At 41.8% G+C, this 22,366-nt stretch overlaps 1 protein-coding gene across 1 annotated transcript in view; it reads left to right on the top strand.

Moving 5' to 3' along the window:
* Positions 1-4,338: 4,338 nt before the first annotated feature.
* The window catches only part of LOC126988060 (somatostatin receptor type 2-like), a 109,328-nt gene continuing 91,300 nt past the window's right edge, over positions 4,339-22,366 (top strand). Inside the window, exon 1 of the mRNA XM_050845863.1 lies at positions 4,339-4,411. The gene's annotated coding sequence lies outside the window, so the exon portion shown is untranslated. The remainder of the gene's footprint in view (positions 4,412-22,366) is intronic.

The raw sequence follows: 22,366 nt of genomic DNA, 5'->3' as shown, positions 1-22,366 counted from the left end.
GGGAGGAGGAGGAAAGGAGAAGGAGGAGGAGGAGGAGGAGGAGGTAGAAGAGAGATATGGAGGAAAAAAAACAACGCAGGAGGAGGAGGAGAAGAAAGAAGAAAAGATAAACTGAGAAGGAGAAATGACGAGGAAGAATAAAAAGAGGAGGAAGAGGAGGAGGTAGAAGAGAGATATGGAGTAAAAAAAACAATGCAGGAGGAGGAGGAGAAGGAAGAAGAAAAGATAAACTGAGAAGGAGAAATGACGACGAAGAATAAAAAGAGGAGGAAGAGGAGGAGGAGGCTAGCAATGCGTAGATTTACCTATGTTTACGTACGGAGAGAGAGAGAGAGAGAGAGAGAGAGAGAGAGAGAGAGAGAGAGAGAGAGAGAGAGAGAGAGAGAGAGAGAGAGAGAGAGAGAGACGGGGGAAGGGAGAGAGAAACAGAGAGAAAAAGATTGATAGAAAGACGAAATGTTATTGAAAAACGATGAGAAAGTTAAAAATGAGAAAATAAAAGAGAAAAATGCCCGTCCCAATCAGAGAGAGAGAGAGAGAGAGAGAGAGAGAGAGAGAGAGAGAGAGTGCTAAGGAGGAAACAAGGTGCCAAGTGCTGAGCTATTCTTGATAATCGTGTTTCTCTTTTTTTATTTTCTTTCTTGTTGCTTACACACACACACACACACACACACACACACACACACACACACACACACACACACACACACACACACACACACACACACACACACACACACACACACACACACTCACACACACACACACATGAGGTAGTTTCTTAGTCTACCGTGACGAAGCTGTAAACAAACTGCTCTCTCTCTCTCTCTCTCTCTTTCTCTTCTCTTTTTTTCTTTTTTTTCTTTCTTTTTTTTCATTCTTTTCTTTCTTCTCTCTCTCTCTCTCTCTATCTCTCTGTGTGTCTCTCTCTCTCTCTCTCTCTCTCTCTCTCTCTCTCTCTCTCTCTCTCTCTCTCTCTCTCTCTCTCTCTCTCTCTCTCTCACACACACTCAGTAAAACAATAAACACCAACATATAAACAATGTGAGATTTATGATTTAGGAGGAGGAGGAGGAGGAAGAGGAGGAGGAGGAGGAGGAGGAGGAGGAGGAGGAAGAGGAGGAGGAGGAGGAGGAGGAGGAGGAGGGGTAGGGCGACGACTAGAAAGAAGGACGAGGGAAAGAGGAAGAAGACGGAGGAGAAGGGGAGTAGGAAGAGAAGGGGAGGAGGAGGAAGCGGAAGAAGGAAAGTTTAAAAGGAGGAAGATTAAAAATAAGGAAAATATGAGGAAAACAAAGAGGAGGATAAGAAGGAGGAGGAGGAGGAGGAGGGAGGAGGAAGGGAAAGAGAGAGGCAGGAGGAGAAAGGGAACAGAATGGAAATAAAGAAAAAAATGAGAAATTGAAATGAAATTGAAAGGAAGCAAAATGAAAGATAAGAGAAGAGAAAGGAAGAAAGAGAAAGAAATGTGAAAGGAGGAAGAGTGGAAGAAAAGAAAATGGAGAAGAGAAGAGAAAGGGAAAACAAAGAGAAACGAGGTAAATAAGGAAAAGAAAGTAAATGAATAGAAGAGGAAAAGACTCAGAAAAAAGGAAGAGAAGGGAGAGAAGATAGAGATAGAGAAAGTAAGAGTAAACAAAGATGGAGGAAGAGGAGGAGAAGGATAAAAAAATAAGGGAATGAAAGAAGATAAATTTATGTGAAAAGAATAAGAAAAGGAACATAAGTTAAAGATAGAAGAAATATAAGGAAAAATAAAGAGAAAGGAAGAGGAGGAGAAGGAAGGAAAGATAGAGAAGAGAAAGATAAAGTAATGAGAAACGTAGAAAAAGAAGAGAAAGTAAAGATAGAGGAAATAAGAAGGAGGAGGAGAAGGAGAAGATAAAAGGAGAGGAAGAGGAAATGCTGAACAAAAACGAGAAGTGAGGAAATAATTGAAAACAAAGAGAGAGAAGAAAGAGAAGGAGAAGGAAGAGAAGATAAAGGAGGAAGAGAAGGAGGAGGAAATAAAGAACAAAAGCTGGAATTCTTTACAAGGAAGAGTTGAATCATAAACTTGGCGCAGAAATTAATGTGTGTAATGTTAATACACACACACACACACACACACACACACACACACACACACACACACACACACACACACACACACACACACTGAGTATTATAAAAATAAAAAGATTGAGAGAGAGAGAGAGAGAGAGAGAGAGAGAGAGAGAGAGAGAGAGAGAGAGAGAGAGTGGGTACACGGTAAAGATTACATATTTATAAATGCATACAAACGTCGTTATTTATACTCTCTCTCTCTCTCTCTCTCTCTCTCCTGCCAGTGACACCCACTATTTCACATTTCTTCACCCTCCTTCCCTTCCTTTTTCTTCCTCCTCCCTCTCCTCTCCTCCCTTCTCTCTCTCTCTCTCTCTCTCTCTCTCTCTCTCTCTCCTCCCTTCCTTGTTTCCTTCCTCCCCTCTCTCCTTCTCTCCTCCCTTCCCTCCCTTCCTTCCTTCCTCCTTCTTCTCTCCCTCCCTCTTTTTCTCCCCTATCTTCCTTCTCCTTTGTCTCCTTTCCCTCTCTCTCCTCCCATCCTTGTTTCCTTCCTCCCCTCTCTTTCTCTCCTCTCTTTCCTCTCTCCCTATCTCCTCTCCTCCTATCTATCTCTCCCTCCCTTCCTCTCTCCCCTCCTTCTCTCTCTCATCTCCTCTTTCCCTCCTCCCTCTTCTCTCTCCTCCCCTTACTTCTTCATCCTCTTCTTCCTCCTCTCTTCCTCTCGTTTTTTCCTCTCCTTCCTCTTCCTCCTCCCTCCCCTACGTATGGCCTCTCCTCTCTTCCCTCTCTTTCCCCGGTATCTTTCCCTCCTCTGTTTCCCCTCTCCTCCTCCTCCTCCTCCTCCTCCTCCATGGCATTACGTCCGCCTAGTTTTTCTTCCAGTTCTCTCTCTCTCTCTCTCTCTCTCTCTCTCCATCACACTTGTTTTTTTATTTTTTTTCTCTTGTCGTTTTTTTCTTTCTTCTCTTCCACTTAACTTTTCTCTCCTAATTGTTTCTTTCCTCCTTCCTTCCTCCTCCTTCCTTCCTTCTTTCTCTCCATGTCTGTCTGTCTGTCTCTCTCTCTCTCTCTCTCTCTCTCAATCACGTGCCCTCGCGGATTTTAGAGCCGGGAGAGAAGAAACGGAAGGAGGAGGAGGAGGAGGAGGAAAAGGAGGAGGAGGAGGAGGAGGAGGAGGAGGAGGAGGAGAAGAACTCTGAATGATAGTGCGAAGTAGGAAAAAACAAGGAGAGAGAGAGAGAGAGAGAGAGAGAGAGAGAGAGAGAGAGAGAGAGAGAGAGAGAGAGAGAGAGAGAGAGAGAGAGAGAGAGAGAGAGAGAGAGAGAGATTGGAAAAGATGATGAAGTTGGGAAAGAGAGAAAGATGAGGTATTAAAGGAGAGGAGAGGAAGAAGGTATAAAGACAGGAGGGAAGAATTACTGGAGAAGACAAAGAGAAAGAGAAAGAGAGGAAGAAAAACGAGGCAGTTGAAGAGAAAAATGAAGACAGGTTGTGGTCGGAGGAGGAGGTGAAGAAAGGGGAGGAAGTGAAGGAGGAGGGAAGGAAGAAGAAAAAAAAGAAAAATGCGTAAGAATGTGTAGACAGAATATGAAGGAAGAGGAAGAAAGAGAGAATGACAGGGAGGTGAAGAAAGAGGAGGAAAGGAAGGACGGATGAAGGAAGAAGGAAAGACAGAAAAAATGTGTAAGAATTTGTACAGAATATGAAGGAAGAAAGACGAGAGAGAAAGTGAAGAAAGAGAAAATGAGAAGGAGGTGAAGAAAGAGGTAGAAACGAAGGACAAGGGAAGAAAGAGAAAGGGGAAAAGAATGAATGTGGAAGAAGGAAAAACAGAAAAAAATGTGAAAGAATTTGTAGACAGAATATGAAGGAAGAAAGATTATGAGAGAGAAAGTGAAGAAAGAGAGAATGACAGGGAGGTGAAGAAAGAGGAGGAAGTGAAGAAAGAGAGAATGACAGGGAGATGAAGAAAGAGGAAGAAGTGAAGGAAAAAATGAAAAAGACAAAAAGAAAGAATGTGAAAGTATGTGAAAATAAATAATGTTAAGAAAAAAATGTGAAAAGATGAAGAAAGAAAGAATGGAAGAGGAGAAAGTGAGAGTGAAGAAGGAGGGAAGGACGAATAATGAATAAGAGAGAATGAAAGAATGAATTACTGATACAGAGTGGGAAATAATAATAATAATAATGTTGATGAGGAGTGAGGAAGGGAATGATTGAAGGAAGGAGGAAGGAGGAAGTTATAAACAGTCTCTTAATCTAACATGCCTCCAACCTTCCTTTTCTTCTTAACATTCTAACATATTCTTCTTTTTCTTCCAGGTATCAGCGCGCGGTTCACCCTCAACACACACGCCGCGAATCGGTAAGTTATCCCTCTTTTCATGTTCCTGGTGTATGCTTCTATTTACATAACATTAGGCAGCTCAAGGGCACAGCGGAGAGAGGAGAAAGGGAAGCAAAGCAACAGCCATAGAAGAAAAAAATTTGAGTTAGATACAACGACGCGGGACAATTTTTTAACGATTTCTTTTAAGTTATTCATCTTTGCGGGGTATGCTTCTTCTTACATAACATTAGGCAGCTCAAGGGCACAGCAGAGAGAGAGGAGAAAGGGAAGGAAAGCAACAGTCATAGAAGAAAAGGTTTTGAGTTCGATACAACGACGCGGGACAATTTTTTAACGATTTCTTTAAAGTTATTCTTCTTTGCGGTGTTCGTATACGCATTTTCCGCTTCGGTCAGCAGAGGAAACAAACACTTCGGCGATGCTCAAGGAAAAGACAAACATATTAAGGTCGGTGAAGCGATATAACATACATGGAAAGCCTCTTAAGAAGTTGTGCCCGTTAAATGTCAAATACTTTCATCTTCTGTCACATTAGCAGATCAAACACGACACTTAGCAAGGATCAAAGGTAGGGACAAAAAAGGAAGAAAGGCAAGGTATAGAAAAAGACAAGGGATAGAAATGAGTTCAACGAGACAAGAAGATTTGGTCCGATTCGCGTCTTTTTAAATTGTGGAGAATGATACGATATTCAGCAATGATCAACGGAAGGGACAACTCAGAAACAAAGGAAAAAGGACACGTTATAGATGAAAAATATTGAGATGAACGCAACCAGACAAGAAGATTTGGACCGATTCACGTCTTTTTAAATAGTGGAGAGTGACACGACATCCAGCAATGATCAAAGGAAGGGAGAACGCAGAAACAAAGGAAAAAGGACAAGTTATAAATGAAAAATATTGAGATGAACGCAACGAGACAAGAAGATTTGGACCGATTCGCGTCTTTTTAAATGGTGGAGAGTAACACGATATTCAACGAGGATCAAAGGAAGGGAGAACTCAAACAAAGGAAAAAGGACAAGTTATAAATGAAAAATATTGAGATGAACGCAACGAGACAAGAAGATTTGGTCCGATTCGCGTCTTTTTAAATTGTGGAGAATGACACGATATTCAGCAATGATCAACGGAAGGGAGAACGCAGAAACAAAGGAAAAAGGACAAGTTATAGATGAAAAATATTGAGATGAACGCAACGAGACAAGAAGATTTGGACCGATTCACGTCTTTTTAAATAGTGGAGAATGACACGATATTCAGCAATGATCAAAGGAAGGGACAACTCAGAAACAAAGGAAAAAGGACAAGTTATAAATGAAAAATATTGAGATGAACGCAACGAGACTAGAAGATTTGGACCGATTCACGTCTTTTTAAATGGTGGAGAGTAACACAAGTTATTCAATGAGGATCAACGGAAGGGAGAACGCAGAAACAAAGGAAAAAGGACAAGTTATAAATGAAAAATATTGAGATGAACGCAACGAGACAAGAAGATTTGGACCGATTCACGTCTTTTTAAATGGTGGAGAGTAACACGATATTCAACGAGGATCAAAGGAAGGGAGAACTCAAACAAAGGAAAAAGGACAAGTTATAGATGAAAAATATTGAGATGAACGCAACGAGACAAGAAGATTTGGACCGATTCACGTCTTTTTAAATGGTGGAGAGTAACACGATATTCAACGAGGATCAAAGGAAGGGAGAACGCAGAAACAAAGGAAAAAGGACAAGTTATAGATGAAAAATATTGAGATGAACGCAACCAGACAAGAAGATTTGGACCGATTCACGTCTGTTTAAATGGTGGAGAGTAACACGACATCCAACAAGGATCAAAGGAGGGACAACTCAGAAAGAAAGACTTATAAGAGAAAAATATTGAGATGAACGCAACGAGACAATAAGATCTGCTCCGATTCACGTCTTTTTAAGTGGTGCAGATCAACAAAACGCTTAAGAATGATCAAAGAAAAGTCAAACTCAAAACATAAAGAAAGAAGGGTAAGGAATAGAAAGAAAGAAAGATTGAGAAGAACGCTCCGATTCCCGTCTTTTTAAGTGGCGCAGAGCAACAAAACACTTAAGAATGATCAAAGAAACGTCAAACTCAAAACACAGAGAAAGAAGAAAGGCAAGGAATGGAAGAAGAAGAAAAGGGATAGAGAAGAGTGCAACGAGTCAAGAAGATCTGCTCCGATTCACGCCTTTTTAAGTGATACAGCGGAACAAGACATTCAGCATGGATCAAAGGGAGAGAAAATTAAAAACCGAAATGAAGAAAACAATATATATGAAAAAAAGAGATTAAGATGAATGCAAGGAGTCAAAATGGTGTCCTCAATGTCTTCCAATTCATGTCTTTTTTAAGTGGTTCAGAGCAAATATTCACATAGAGCAAAGGAATAAAGTAAAGAGAGACAGGAAGGCAAGGAATAAAGTAAAGAAAGACAGGAAGGCAAGGAATAAAGTAAAGAAAGGAAGGCAAGGAATAAAGTAAAGAAAGGAAGGCAAGGAATAAAATAAAGAGAGACAGGAAGGCAAGGAATAAAGTAAAGAAAGACAGGAAGGCAAGGAATAAAATAAAGAGAGACAGGAAGGCAAGGAATAAAATAAAGAGAGACAGGAAGGCAAGGAATAAAATAAAGAAAGACAGGAAGGCAAGGAATAAAATAAAGAGAGACAGGAAGGCAAGGAATAAAATAAAGAGAGACAGGAAGGCAAGGAATAAAATAAAGAAAGACAGGAAGGCAAGGAATAAAATAAAGAAAGACAGGAAGGCAAGGAATAAAGTAAAGAATGACAGGAAGGCAAGGAATAAAGTAAAGAAAGACAGGAAGGCAAGGAATAAAGTAAAGAGAGACAGGAAGGCAAGGAATAAAGTAAAGAATGACAGGAAGGCAAGGAATAAAGTAAAGAAAGACAGGAAGGCAAGGAATAAAGTAAAGAAAGACAGGAAGGCAAGGAATAAAGTAAAGAAAGACAGGAAGGCAAGGAATAAAATAAAGAGAGACAGGAAGGCAAGGAATAAAATAAAGAGAGACAGGAAGGCAAGGAACAAAATAAAGAGAGACAGGAAGGCAAGGAACAAAATAAAGAGAGACAGGAAGGCAAGGAATAAAATAAAGAAAGACAGGAAGGCAAGGAATAAAGTAAAGAAAGACAGGAAGGCAAGGAATAAAATAAAGAGAGACAGGAAGGCAAGGTACTCGTATAGGAAAAAACATGTATGGAGATGAATCCACCGAGACAAGAGTCATATCATTCACGATTTCTTTTTATTTCTAATCATTATTTCCTTGTGGCATTTCCTTCCTTCCCATCTTTGTTAATTTATCATAACAGAAAAGGGAAATGGCAAAAGAAAGACAGAAAAAGAGAGCAAGAATCCATAGAAAGGTCGGTAAAGGAAGGAGCAACTTTAAACATAACAAGAAAATCAAGGCAAGATATAGAAGAGATAGAGAAGAGAAGAAGAACTGAGACACAGATCGAGAAGAGAAGATGTAGCTACTCGTACTCGCCTTATTTTAATAGTACATCACCGTCGGTTAGAAAAGAAGAGGCAGAGAAAAGAAGAAAAGCAGAAGACACAAGAGAGTTAAAAGGAAAGTGCGGAAGACAATCAGACCAGGTAGTGTAATGATCCTTTTATCGTTAATCTCATACCTTATACTTATTGATTATAGAGCATTGAGTATTGGTTGCGAGCGATTGGTTATTGGTCTATTGTTTACCTGTGATTTTCCTTGTTCACCAGCAAACGAAAACGAAGTGCAGGAAACACGAATGCCGTTAAATAGATGTATATACGTTTCCGACCGGACGAACGATACACGAAGACGTTGTTTTAGTATTTGGTAAGTTTTCCATTTTTTTTTTTTATTTGTTAGATTTTTCTTTTAGATTTTATTATTTTATTCTAATGATTTTTTTTCCGATTTTCTTTATTTTCAGGAAGTTATGTCTTTATTATTTTGTCTATTTTCAGGAAGTTTTATTTTTTAGTTTATTCTCTCTTTCTGATTTTGTGTATAGTCCTTTTTTTTAATCCGGTAGCTGCGGGGATCATGGTTCGTAATTAAAGGCCCCTCTAAGCGAATTAATGAGAAAATATCATCACTCACGCAAGCCATTTCATAATATATATCAATGCATTTGTGATCAGTTTATGCATCATCTATTTTGGGGGTCTTTATCATGACAAAAATTTGGCCCGTCGCTGCTACACGGTAAAGCCACAAATTTGGCCCGTCGCTGCTACCGGGTTAACGTTCGGTCTAGAGCACCGGTATGTTTTTTGAGGGGACCTTTTGGTCGGCTCCACTCCGATAGTGGCGCAAGCAAATGTTTTATAGTGGCGTCATCTTGCTTGGGTCATGCTGCCCCCAGGAACTCACCTTTCCTCCTCTCTAGAGAGTTTCGCTAAGGTCCAGGTTGATAGGCGGTCATCAGGACAGTATGTAGATAGTCTTAGGCGTCTCGGTAATGACTGGAAATCGTCAGTTTCTATCGGCGGGCGGGACGCGAACTTGGTCCTTCAGGGCACCACTCCCGCACACTGACCACACAGCCACCTCCTTTCTCTTCCTAAATTTTGTTCTTTCTGGTTTTGTTCACTTTCTGTAAGTTCTCTCCATCTGATATTGTGTATTTTCAGTAATCTTTGTTTATTTTCTTAATCGATGTTTATTTCCTAATCTTTGTCTATTCTCCTTTTGATTTGTCTATTTGCAACAAGTTCTCCCTTTCTCTTCCTAAATTTTGTTCCTTCTGGTTTTGTTCACTTTCTGTAAGTTCTCTCCATCTGATATTGTGTATTTTCAGTAATCTTTGTTTATTTTGTTTATCAATATTTATTTCGTAATCTTTGTCTATTCTTCTTTTGATTCGTCTATTTGCAACAAGTTCTCCCTTTCTGATTTTATTTCTCCTCATCCCGAGTCAAGAGAACGGGTATAGCCAGGGAGAGTAATGGAAAGCGTGGCCGCCGCGATATAACCTGCTCGGGGGGACTAAATTATTGAAACGGTTTTGACTGAATTATTCCCTCTTTTATACTTTATGGGGACACTTAAATCTTCGCCGGAATAGAAAATGGGAAAGGAAAAATAGAAAGAAGGGTGAACTATAGAAAGGGCGTGAAAGAAAGGGTGAGAGAGAAAGGTTGAGAGAAAGAAAGGTAGAGAGAAAGAAAGGTTGAGAGAGAAGGGTTGAGAGAAAGAAAGGTAGAGAGAAAGGTTGAGAGAAAGAAAGATTGAGAGGAAGAAAGGTTGAGAGAGAGAAAAGTTGAGAGAAAGAAAGAAACATTAAATCATTCTTTATTGCATTTCCTTCCTTCTTCCCAGCTTCGTTAATTTATCATAACAGAAAATGAAAATGGCTAAAGAGAGACAGAAAAAAAGAGAGAAAGAATCTATTGAAAGGTATGTAAAGAAAGGAGACGTTAAAACATTCTCAGTTGCATCTTCTTCCTTCTTCCCATCTTCGTCAATTTATCACAGCAAAGAAAATCAGGATAAAAAGGACAAAAGAACATAAATAAAAACAAAAACATATACAGAAACTCTTGGAGAAAATGATCCGTGAAAACCTTTTAGACTTCCGTTTTTGTTCCTACCTCCCATCTTAGCTTCGTTATTCTTTTTATAGCGGGGGAATAAAAGGGGATAAAAATATCTCTATAAAACTATGAAAGGCCTGAAGAAAAGTAGCAATCAATAGGAACCTTCCGTAGTAGTAGTAGTGGTAGTAGTAGTAGTAGTAGTAGTTGTAGTAGTAGTAGTAGTGAATTCCTCTCCTTTTCACTCCTGGTTGGCGGCATTCGAGTCGTCTTTATACCAGGGAGGAAAGTTACATAAGAAGGTAGACGGGAAAAAATAGTTGGAAAGGTTTTGAGGGAAGAAAAGAGAGAGAGAAAAGAAGACATATTGGAAGCGTCTTGTCATTCTATGCTTCATCCCATCTTGAGTTGAGAAAGACAGAAAGAGAAAAGAAGAGAGAAAAAAAATAGAAAGGAAAAATATAAAGGTTTTGGGGGAAGAAGAGAGAAAGAAAAGAAGACATATTGGAAGCGTTTGAGTGGGTATATGTTCCTTTTTCTTCTCGTCTTCATCCCATCTTGAATTTGAGAAGACAGAGAGAGAAGAAAAGAAGAAAATATGGAAAGGACAATAGACTTAGGTTTTAGGGGAAGAAAATAAAAAGAAGACATATTGGAAGTGTTTGAGTGGGTATATGTTCCTCTTTCTTCTCGTCTTCATCCCATCTTGAATTTGAGAAGACAGAGAGAGAAGAAAAGAGGAAGATATGGAAAGGACAATAGACTTAGAAAGGTTTTAGGGGAAGAAAATAAAAAGAAGACACATTGGAAGCGTTTGAGTGGGTATATGTTCCTCTTTCTTCTCGTCTTGTCATCCCTGTCTTCATCCCATCTTGAATTTGAGAAGACAGAGAGAGAAGAAAAAAGGAAAATATGGAAAGGACAATAGACTTAGAAAGGTTTTAGGGGAAGAAAATAAAAAGAAGACATATTGGAAGCGTTTGAGTGGGTATATGTTCCTCTTTCTTTTCCTCTTGTCATCCTTTCCTTCATCCCATCTTGAGTTGAGAAAGACAGAGAGAGAAAAGAAGAGAAAAAATGTATAGATCCTCACAAAAAAAGAAACTCAGAATAGTAAAGAAAAGTTAAAGAATGGTTGAGAAAATTAGTAACAGACCTTTTGAACAGTTGAGTTTTGTCCCATTTTTCTTCATTTATCAACATTATCTATTCCTCTTCCCATCCTTGCTAAATAAAGAAACTCAGAATAGTAAAGAAAAGTTAAAGAATGGTTGAGAAAATTAGTAACAGACCTTTTGAACAGTAGATTTTTGTCCCACTTTCCTCCATTAATCAACGTCATCTCCTCCTCTGCTTCCCATCCTCACTGAAAAAAAGAAAGACATAAAAAGTTAGGTAAAAATCATTGAATGGTTGAGAAAATAAGTAACAGGCCTTTTGAGAAGCTGATTCTTTTCTCTTTTCCTTTCATAATTGACGTCATCTACTCATCATCATCATCATCTCATCAAGGAAAGTCAGAACGAAATCGAAGAGAAAAAATCATCGAAAAGGAACGGTAAAAAAAATGGGGGTCCTTTTGAGTAGTGAAATTTTCCATCTTCCTCTATTACGAACGCCGTCCATCTTCTTTGCCTATTACGAACGTCTTCCATCTTCGTCAGTCTAGAGAACGGTAGTAATGGAAGGCTCGGAAAAGGTAGTAAAAGGGAGGCGGAAAAAAAGGGAGGGAGAGCGAGAGACCTGCGCCCGAAGTGAAAAGAATAAATGCATAAGTTGTGAGTGAGTTATGCCCGTGCGGCGGCGCTGACAGAGGCCGTGATGGAAACCGAGGCGCCTGATTAAAAAATGTATGGAAAGTTAAGGGAATATTAGCATGTTTATTAGCCTTTAACCCGGTAGCTGCGGGGGTCATGTTACTTAGGTTAGGTTAGGTTAGGTTAAGTTAAAGGCCCCTCTAAATAAAATAATGAGAAAGAATCATCACTCACGCAAACCATTTCATAAAATATATCAACGCATGTGTGATCAGTTTATGCATCATCTATTTTGGGAGGTTTATATCATGGCAGAAATTTGGCCCGTCGCTGGTACACGGTAAAGCCGCAAATTTGGCCCGTCGCTGGTACACGGTAAAGCCGCAAATTTGGCCCGTCGCTGGTACACGGTAAAGCCGCAAATTTGGCCCGTCGCTGGTACACGGTAAAGCCGCAAATTTGGCCTGTCGCTGGTACACGGTAAAGCCGCAAATTTGGCCCGTCGCTGGTACACGGTAAAGCCGCAAATTTGGCCTGTCGCTGGTACACGGTAAAGCCGCAAATTTGGCCCGTCGCTGGTACACGGTAAAGCCGCAAATTTGGCCCGTCGCTGCTACCGGGTTAAGTTGTGAGTGGGTTACGCCGCGCCGCTGAGCCCGTGCGGCGGCGCTGACAGAGGCCGTGATGGAACCCGAGGCGCCTGATTAAAAAATGTATGGAAATTTAAGGGAATATCAGCATGTTTATTAGCCTTTAAAGCTGTACAGGGGAAGTTAGGGAACGATTTCAAGTCATATTCGTAGTCCATAAAACTGGAGAAATTACAAAATCCTGCCAAAGAGAATATATTATGAGTAGCTGAAACACACACCCACGCGCGCGCTCTGGTAGCTCAGTGGTTGAAACTCTGCGCTGTCCGGCTCCAGTTAATGAGCTTGCTGTAATAGAGAGGATACTGGCTGGCAATGATCAGGCTGTGGCCGTGGTGACTTACGCACAGAAAAAAAAGGAAAATAGAAAAACATATCAGTTCTTTATAATGGTTTCTGATTACGATAGAATAATCTAGCTTATCTCTAAACACATGACAGGCAAGAGTGTAAGCAACGATATAAGAGCTCACTTTGTTATAGAGTAAGTCTCACTGTTACGGAAACATGAATTTACTGAGAAAACACATAACTGACAACCGTTTGCGAGTTGGTGGGTTAGGTAAGATTAGGGTGCTTCAAAACACAAGGAAGGGAGAGTACGGGGTGTAAGGCGAGGGAAGGCGAGGGAACAAGGGAGGGAACCGAAGGAAAGGAAGGGTGAAATGAAGGAAAGGGAAGCTGAAGGAAGAAACGGGAGGGAAGGGAGGGAAGGCGAGGGAAGAAGGGAGGGAACCGAAGGAAAGGAAGGGTGAAATGAAGGAAGGTGAAGGAAGAAACGGGAGGGAAGGGAGGGAAGGCGAGGGAACAAGGGAGGGAACCGAAGGAAAGGAAGGGTGAAATGAAGGAAAGGGAAGGTGAAGGAAGAAACGGAAGGGAAGGGAGGGAACGCGAGGGAACAAGGGAGGGAACCGAAGGAAAGGAAGGGTGAAATGAAGGAAGGTGAAGGTGAAGGAAGAAACGGGAGGGAAGGGAGGGAACAAGCGAGGGAACCGAAGGAAAGGAAGGGTGAAATGAAGGAAAGGGAAGCTGAAGGAAGAAACGGGAGGGAAGGGAGGGAAGGCGAGGGAACAAGGGAGGGAACCGAAGGAAAGGAAGGGTGAAATGAAGGAAGGTGAAGGAAGAAACGGGAGGGAAGGGAGGGAAGGCGAGGGAAGAAGGGAGGGAACCGAAGGAAAGGAAGGGTGAAATGAAGGAAGGTGAAGGAAGAAACGGGAGGGAAGGGAGGGAAGGCGAGGGAAGAAGGGAGGGAACCGAAGGAAAGGAAGGGTGAAATGAAGGAAGGTGAAGGAAGAAACGGGAGGGAAGGGAGGGAATAGGAGAGGGTAGTGAGAGAGAGAGGGAGGGAAAAATTTACATTAAAAGTCAAAAAAGAAATAAGTCACTTTATTAGATAGAAAGTTTAATTAATAGGGAAGCATATATTAATTTAATGAGAACGCACACATGTTATTAGTACAAAGGAACCCATTAGCGTGTTTATTAAGAAGAAAAGAAAAACATGTATAATCCAACAAGTCTGAAAATCTTTACGTGATATTTGACAGTCATCCTCCGAGATCGAATTGAAGCCTTTTATTAGGAAGCCAATAATAGTGATTCATGAAATATTCCGTCCATTAAAGTGTCAAATAACTTAAAGGGATGGAGCTTACGCCCTTCCTGCGCGTGTGTGTGTGTGTGTGTGTGTGTGTGTGTGTGTGTGTGTGTGTGTGTGTGCGTGTGTGTGTATTTATGTAATTAGAGACGAAATTCCTTCACTTTTATCATATTATCAATTGTTACAAGAGCTAAACACACACACACACACACACACACACACACACACACACACACACACACACACTTACCCCCCCCACCTTTACACCCTCCCACACTTACCCCCCACACACTTACCCTCCCTCCCCCTCTTGCCCCCCACAAAACACACACACTTTTCGTCTTAATACAGTTTAAGGGGAGACCATCACGCTCTTGTTAGCTCCCCAATGACGGCAGGAACTGGGGAGGGAGGGAAGGGAGGGAAGGAAGGGAAGCCAGGGAGGGAGGCAGGGAAGGGAGAGAACAAGGGAGGGAGGCAGGGAAGGGAGAGAACTAGGGAGGGAACCGAAGGATAGGAAGAAGGAAAGGGAGGGTGAAATGAAGAAACAGGAGAGAAGGGAGGGAATAGGAGAGGCCAGGAAGGGAGAGAGGGAGGGAGGCAGGGAAGCGAAGGAATGGGGGAGAATGAAACGAGTGAAAGGGAGATGGGAGAGAAGGAGAGGGAGAGTAAAGTAAAGGAAAGGGAGGGAAGGAAGGGAAACAAGGGAGGGAGGGAAGCGAAGGAACGAGGGAGGATGAAACGAGGGAAAGGGAAGGGGGAGAGAAGGAAAGGGAGAGTGAAACAAAGGAAAGGGAGGAAGTAAAGAAAAAGGGAGGAAAGGGAAGGAGGGCTGTAAGGGAGAGAGGGAAATTAAGGGGGGAGACAAGGAAAGGGAGAGTGAAACAAAGGAAAGGGAGGGAGTAAAAAGAAGGGAGGAGAGGGAAGGAGGGCAGGAAGGGAGAGAGGGAAGAAGGGAGGGAAGCGAAGGAATGGGGGAGAAAGAAATGAGTAAAAGGGAGGTGGAAGAGAAGGAGAGGGAGAGTGAAGCAAAGGAAAGGGAGGGAAGGAAGGGAAACGAGGGAGGGAGGGAAGCGAAGGAACGGCGGAGGAAGAAACGAATGAAAGGGAGGTGGAAGAGAAGGAGAGGGAGAGTGAAACAAAGGAAAGGGAGGGAGTAAAGAGAAGGGAGGAAAGCGAGGGCGACAGGGAAGCCAGGTGAGCGAGGGAAGGAAAGGGAAGGAGGGCTGTAAGGGAGAGAGTGAAGAAGGGAGGGAAGCGAAGGAATGGGGGAGAAAGAAATGAGTAAAAGGGAGGTGGAAGAGAAGGAGAGGGAGAGTGAAACAAAGGAAAGGGAGGGAGTAAAGAGAAGGGAGGAAAGCGAGGGAGAGAGGGAAGCCAGGTGAGCGAGGGAAGGCCAGCTGATTACTCCGCTAACACAGCCTGAACACCCGAATCAAGTCATTACCAACTTGTGGAGAAAGAAACCGAGGCCACATTTTTTCTCCTTAGACTGAAAATGGCTTGGAGTTCGCCACGGTGCTGATCACGTGTTGGACCTGGACTCGTGATCCCCGACCTGTACGCCCCGAATGTAGGAAAAAATGGCACCAGAAAAAATGGCACAGGAATAAATGGCACCAGAAAAAATGGCACAGGAAAAAATGGCACAGGAAAAAATGGCACAGGAATAAATGGCACCAGAAAAAATGGCACAGGAAAAAATGGCATAGGAAAAAATGGCATAGGAATAAATGACACCAGAAGAAATGGCACAGGAAAAAATGGCACAGGAATAAATGGCACAGGAAAAAATGGCACCTGAAAAAAATGGCACAGGAAAAAATGGCACAGGAATAAATGGCACCAGAAAAAATGGCACAGGAAAAAATGGCACAGGAGAGTATGGCACATTTTTCAGCATAGGAAAAAATGGCACACATAAATATTTGTTTGTTACGGCATGATTTTCAGTAATTAGGATAGATTTGAAGCACGTCAGCCGATCTGTAGGTATTGCTGGAACGCTATTTCTGTTAAGGGTTTAGGAAGATAGGGAAATGGACGAGGAAACAGAGTGAAGAAGGGATATTAAGAGGAAGAGGAAAGAAGTGCCGTAGATGAAGAGAAAAGACAAGATGACCTTTTTAAAACGAAGGGTATAGCAAGAAGAGGAAGTGGATTAGTGGAGAAGGTACAGTAAGAGGAAAGAGGAAAGAAAGGGTTGAGAAAGAAGGGAACAGAAGGGAAAGAGGAAAGAAAGAGGAAAGAAAGATACTGTTGAGGAAGAGAAAGAAGGGAACAGAAGGGAAAGAGGAAAGAAATAGGAAAGAAAGGCACTGTTGAGGAAGAGAAAGAAGGGAACAGAAGGGGAAGAGGAAAGAAATAGGAAAGAAAGATACTGTTGAGGAATAGAAAGAAGGGAACAGAAGGGGAAGAGGAAAGAAAGAGTAAAGAAAGATACTGCTGAGGAAGAGAAAGAAGGGAACAGAAGGGGAAGAGGAAAGAAAGAGTAAAGAAAGATACTGCTGAGGAAGAGAAAGAAGGGAACAGAAGGGGAAGAGGAAAGAAATAGGAAAGAAAGATACTGTTGAGGAAGAGAAAGAAGGGAACAGAAGGGGAAGAGGAAAGAAAGAGTAAAGAAAGATACTGTTGAGGAAGAGAAAGAAGGGAACAGAAGGGGAAGAGGAAAGAAAGAGTAAAGAAAGATACTGCTGAGGAAGAGAAAGAAGGGAACAGAAGGGGAAGAGGAAAGAAATAGGAAAGAAAGATACTGTTGAGGAATAGAAAGAAGGGAACAGAAGGGGAAGAGGAAAGAAATAGGAAAGAAAGATACTGTTGAGGAAGAGAAAGAAGGGAACAGAAGGGAAAGAGGGAAGAAAGAGGAAAGAAAGATACTGTTGAGGAAGAGAAAGAAGGGAACAGAAGGGGAAGAGGAAAGAAAGAGTAAAGAAAGATACTGTTGAGGAAGAGAAAGAAAGGGACAGAAGGGAAAGAGGAAAGAAATAGGAAAGAAAGATACTGTTGAGGAAGAGAAAGAAGGGGACAGAAGGGAAAGAGTAAAGAAAGATACTGTTGAGGAAGAGAAAGAAAGGGACAGAAGGGAAAGAGGAAAGAAAGAGGAAAGAAAGATACTGTTGAGGAAGAGAAAGAAGGGGACAGAAGGGAAAGAGGAAAGAAAGATACTGTTGAGGAAGAGAAAGAAAGGGACAGAAGGGAAAGAGGAAAGAAAGAGGAAAGAAAGATACTGTTGAGGAAGAGAAAGAAGGGGACAGAAGGGAAAGAGGAAAGAAAGATACTGTTGAGGAAGAGAAAGAAAGGGACAGAAGGGAAAGAGGAAAGAAAGAGGAAAGAAAGATACTGTTGAGGAAGAGAAAGAAGGGAACAGAAGGGAAAGAGGGAAGAAAGAGGAAAGAAAGATACTGTTGAGGAAGAGAAAGAAGGGAACAGAAGGGGAAGAGGAAAGAAAGAGTAAAGAAAGATACTGCTGAGGAAGAGAAAGAAGGGAACAGAAGGGGAAGAGGAAAGAAAGAGTAAAGAAAGATACTGTTGAGGAAGAGAAAGAAAGGGACAGAAGGGAAAGAGGAAAGAAAGAGGAAAGAAAGATACTGTTGAGGAAGAGAAAGAAGGGAACAGAAGGGAAAGAGGAAAGAAAGATACTGTTGAGGAAGAGAAAGAAAGGGACAGAAGGGAAAGAGGAAAGAAAGAGGAAAGAAAGATACTGTTGAGGAAGAGAAAGAAAGGGACAGAAGGGAAAGAGGAAAGAAAGAGGAAAGAAAGATACTGTTGAGGAAGAGAAAGAAGGGAACAGAAGGGAAAGAGGAAAGAAAGAGTAAAGAAAGATACTGTTGAGGGAAGGAAAGAAGGAATAAACAATACTAGATGACTTGATCCGGCATGCTATTTTTACGGGTATATGATGCAATATTCTCTTACATTAATAAATAAGTCAATTGATTCTGTTCTCGCTGTACCCTTGATTAAAAAGAACGACGTATTATCTTTCTCTCTCCCCTACTGTACCATTCTTTCCTCTTTCTTTCCTCTGCCCAGTATTCTCTCTTTCCTCCTTATTTCTTTCATCTTCTCGCGTTCTCTACCTGATGTGTTACTCTGTCTCCTCCTCCGTAATAACAATAAACAGTAATAGATGATTTGGTATGACGTGTTATTTTTATGGGTATATGATGCAATGTTCTCGTATAGTAATAAATAGATACAGGGCGCGTGTTTCTTTGTCCTGATGGGCGGGGCGCGGCGTGGCTGGCGTGCCGGGGACAAGACAGAGACGGACTGGTTTATGATCATACCTTCCGTACCGCGGACGTGAACGGCGTATGATTAAAACAGGGTTTAGTGGGTGGTATTTCTCTCTCTCTCTCTCTCTCTCTCTCTCTCTCTCAGTGGGGTCACATATACAGCGCATTGGTTTATGGGTACACACACACACACACACACACACACACACCTCCCGTGGCTCAATGGACTAAGGATCCGCCCTGTCAGGTTCCGGTCTGGCAGGCGGAGGTTCGAGCCCCGCTGAACCTGAAAGATTTTGATGGTGTGTCTTTTCTCGCCCTCAACTGTACCTTCTTAATTTACACACTTTCTCTTCTTCTTGCTATTCACTGCATTAAGGAATATAATACTATCAGGTCGCTGCTCCGAAAATTAATATATAACTACTACGACGTATTCTCACAGTCATCCTCATCTATTTCTATTTCTAGTCTACTGCAGGATCAAAAAGGCCTTTCCCAATGTAATCCGATTCTTTGTATATATCAGAACAAAGGAAGCGATAACTTAAAATTAGAACATACATTAGTACTAGACGCGAGTTCTTACACAGTGGAACGGACGCAATATATATAAGGAGGGATCTACATTAAGTTAGCAGTAGAGAGACTGAAGGGAATAGAGAGGAGGGAGGGAGTAGAGAGCTCGTTCATTTGCTTGAAAAAAAAAAAAAGCATACTATCTATAATTGACCTCTCTTTCGGCCACCTCTTTTGATTCTTTTAGTAGGAGCAGCGAGTAGCGGGCTTTTTTTTTATTATTGTTTCCTTTTTTTGTGCCCTTGAGCTGTCTCCTTTGTTGTAAAAAAAAAAATTCTATAATACAATAATGTCTAGTTTGTGATATGATATTCGCGTGTGTGTTTCATTACATCCAGAAGGCGCCATAACCCGCCATAACCCTGTAACGCCGTGTCTGTACCCTCATAAAGCACGGTAAAGGGTACACACCCACACACACGCCAGAGACACACATGGCCATATTTTTAAACATTTCTGCGCCCAGGAACACGTAATTTACTAGTCTTTCGTGGGAGTTTAGGGCATTTCCAGGGGTACTTTTATGACCCTGGTGGTAGTCTGAGCCTTCTTCTGTACCGTGAACCTAAAAGAACACTCATTAGAACTCGATTAACCTCCTTTTTGGCCTTTGGAAAGAGTTGGTGTGAGGGGCGGGAGCATCTGACAATACCAACCACAGGCCCGTCACCTCCCCGCATAACACAGTGGGCAGGGCGGTGTTGGTTGGCTGCGGGCGGCACTAAAGCAACGCGTGCAGCCACCATAAACGAGTCGGACCTTGTTGTAGTGTGTGTTTACAACTGTTAATGCCGCCATAGTGTTGCTTCTGCTGCTGTTACGTGTGTTGTTCCTGCTGCCTCTACTACTCCTGCTGCCACTACATAGACGTAATACAACTTGACTTCTCCGCTTCTTGATCTTGTTCTGTTTTCCTTCGTTGGAGCGGCGCATGACGAGCTCTTCTGTTCCTTCTTTTGTTTCATGCCTTCCTTGCTATAAAAAAGCTATCGATACTAATCCTAATACCATAACTCCCACTACAACTAATATTAATAATGCTACTTCTATTTCTGTCATCATTTCTACCTCTTCGTTTCTCTGTTTGTTCCTACGTTGTTCCTCCCTTCATATTTTTTTTGTTTTTATTCTTTTTCAACACTAAATACTTAAGTCTGTCTGCCCTTAGGAAAATACATTAAAGGAAGAAAAGGAAGAAAAAAGAGAATAGAGAAGATTATAATCAAGCCTCTGCAGCGCTTTCCACTACTACTACTACTACTACTACTACCACTACTACTACTACTACTACTACTACTACCACCACCACCACCACCACTGCGCCTTCCTTCCTTCTTCAAGCATCACGATTTTTCATACTTGAGACTCGCCATGAATCACGCTTTTCTTTTTTTCTTTTTCTTTTTCTTTTTTTTCTTTTTTTTTCGTTCACGTTTGAGAAAGTGATCAAATAAATCTGGCTCGAGCATTTCACTTGAGCCAATGCATCACCGAGAGAGAGAGAGAGAGAGAGAGAGAGAGAGAGAGAGAGAGAGAGAGAGAGAGAGAGAGAGAGAGAGAGAGAGAGAGAGAGAGAGAGGTGGAGGTTCTTCTTTTCGAGATGTTAAAACGATATGAATTAAAGTTGAAGAGAGAGAGAGAGAGAGAGAGAGAGAGAGAGAGAGAGAGAGAGAGAGAGAGAGAGAGAGAGAGAGAGAGAGAGAGAGAGAGAGAGAGGGTAAGCTTCTTTTCTTTTTTGCGTCCTGTTTCTCTTTCTTTCTCTATCTCACTTTTCTCGTTTTTTCATCTCCCTGTCACCTTTCATCCTCCTGTCCAGCATATTCCATTTCTTCCTCTTCTTCTTCTTTTTCTTTCTCCTCTTTCTCTCTTCCTTTATTTTCACTTTTCTCGTTTTTTTATCTTCCTCTCACCTTTCATCCTTTTTTCCAGCATATTTCATTTCTTTCTTTTCTTTTTCCTCCTCATTTCATTTCTTCCTTTTCTTCTTTTTCTTTCTCCTCTTTCTCTCTTCCTTCTTTTTCACTTTTCTCGTTTTTTATCTTCCTGTCACCCTCCATTCTCTTTTCCAGCATATTTCATTTCTTCCTCTTCTCCTTTCTTCTTCTCCTCCTTTCATTTCTTCCTCTTCTTTTTCATTTTCCTCTCTTCCTTCTTTTTCACTTTTCTCGTTATTTTTATCTTCCTGTCACTTTCCATCCTCTTCTCCAGCATATTTAATTTCTTCCTCTTCTTCTTCTTCCTCTTCCTCCTTCTCCTCCTCCTTCTGCTACATTATTCGCTCTTCCACCTTATTCATTCCTTCTCCTTTACTCCTCCTCTTTTTCCCTCTTCTCTCTATTCACTCTATTCCTCCTCCATTCTCTTCCTCCACCTTCAAGCACCTTCTCCACATTTACGATTGGTAGCATTTTGTTTCTTATCTCTTATTCTTCTTATCCTCTTTCATAAACTCCTTCTGGATCATAACTCCGTCTTATTTCATCCTTCTTATACTCCTTCATCTTACACTCCACCAATACCACCTGTTCCTCTTCTTTTTCCTTTGTTCCATCTTCAATATGACCATCTTTTTCATCTCTTTTTCTCTCCTCCTCACACTCCTTCTTCACCAGCACCATCACCAGGGCAGAAGGGGGGTGGGTAGGGCAGGTAAAGGAGTCTCGTTATCGCCGTCATTATCGCCGTCATCACCGCTAGATGGCGTGAGGGGTCTGCAAAATATTGGCCCTCACTCTCCAATGAGCCAGATTCACAGCACACAGACGCGCCTTGGCCGGGGAGGAGGCTGGGGAGGGCGCCGGTAATAGTGGCAGTGGTGATGGTGGTGGTGGTGGTGGTGATGGTGGTGGTGATAGTGTTGTGTAAGTAAGTAGTTAGTAGTGATAGTGTTAAGATAAGTTAGTGGTGGTGTTGTTAGTGTGAGTGTGTGTGTGTGTGTGTTTACTTTGAACTTGTTACTGTTTTTTGTTTACTCTTCCTCTTCCTCCTCGTTTTTTTTCCTCCTCCTCCTCCTCCTCCTCATTATAGTCCTTTTATCATTGTGCTTTCTCTCCTTCCTTCTTTCCTTCCCTCTTTTCTTCCTTCATTCATTCATTCATTCATTCATTCATTCATTTACTTTATCCTTCCATACTAGTTGCAGAAGGAGGAGGAGGAGGAGGACGGGGAAGAGGAGGAGGACGGGGAGGAGGAGGAGGAGGAGGAGGAGGAGGAGGAGGAGGAGGAATCGAAGAAAAGAAAGTGAAAAGTCGTTTGATGTAGAAAAGGAGGAGGAGGAGGAGAAGGAAGAGGAGAAAGATGCAGTGGAAACGAAGAGGAGGAGGAGGAGGAGGAGGAAGAACAAGAAGGCAAAAGAGAAGAAAAATGGAGAAATGGTGAAACGAGAAGAAGAGAAGGAGAAGGAAGAAAAAAGAAGAGAAGGAAATGGAGGAGGAGGAGGAGGAGGAGGAGGAGGAGGAAGAAGCACCGTCTTATATCATTGAAAGAGTTAAATTATGCAGTGAGGACGGGATGAGAGAGAGAGAGAGAGAGAGAGAAAGAAAGAAAGAAAGAGGACTTGACAAAGGAGAAGAAAA

The sequence above is a fragment of the Eriocheir sinensis genome, chromosome 67, assembly GCF_024679095.1.
Source record: "Eriocheir sinensis breed Jianghai 21 chromosome 67, ASM2467909v1, whole genome shotgun sequence".
NCBI lineage: Eukaryota > Metazoa > Arthropoda > Malacostraca > Decapoda > Varunidae > Eriocheir > Eriocheir sinensis.
Note: the sequence above shows the minus strand (reverse complement) of the source record. Positions and strands in the feature narration are given on the sequence as shown.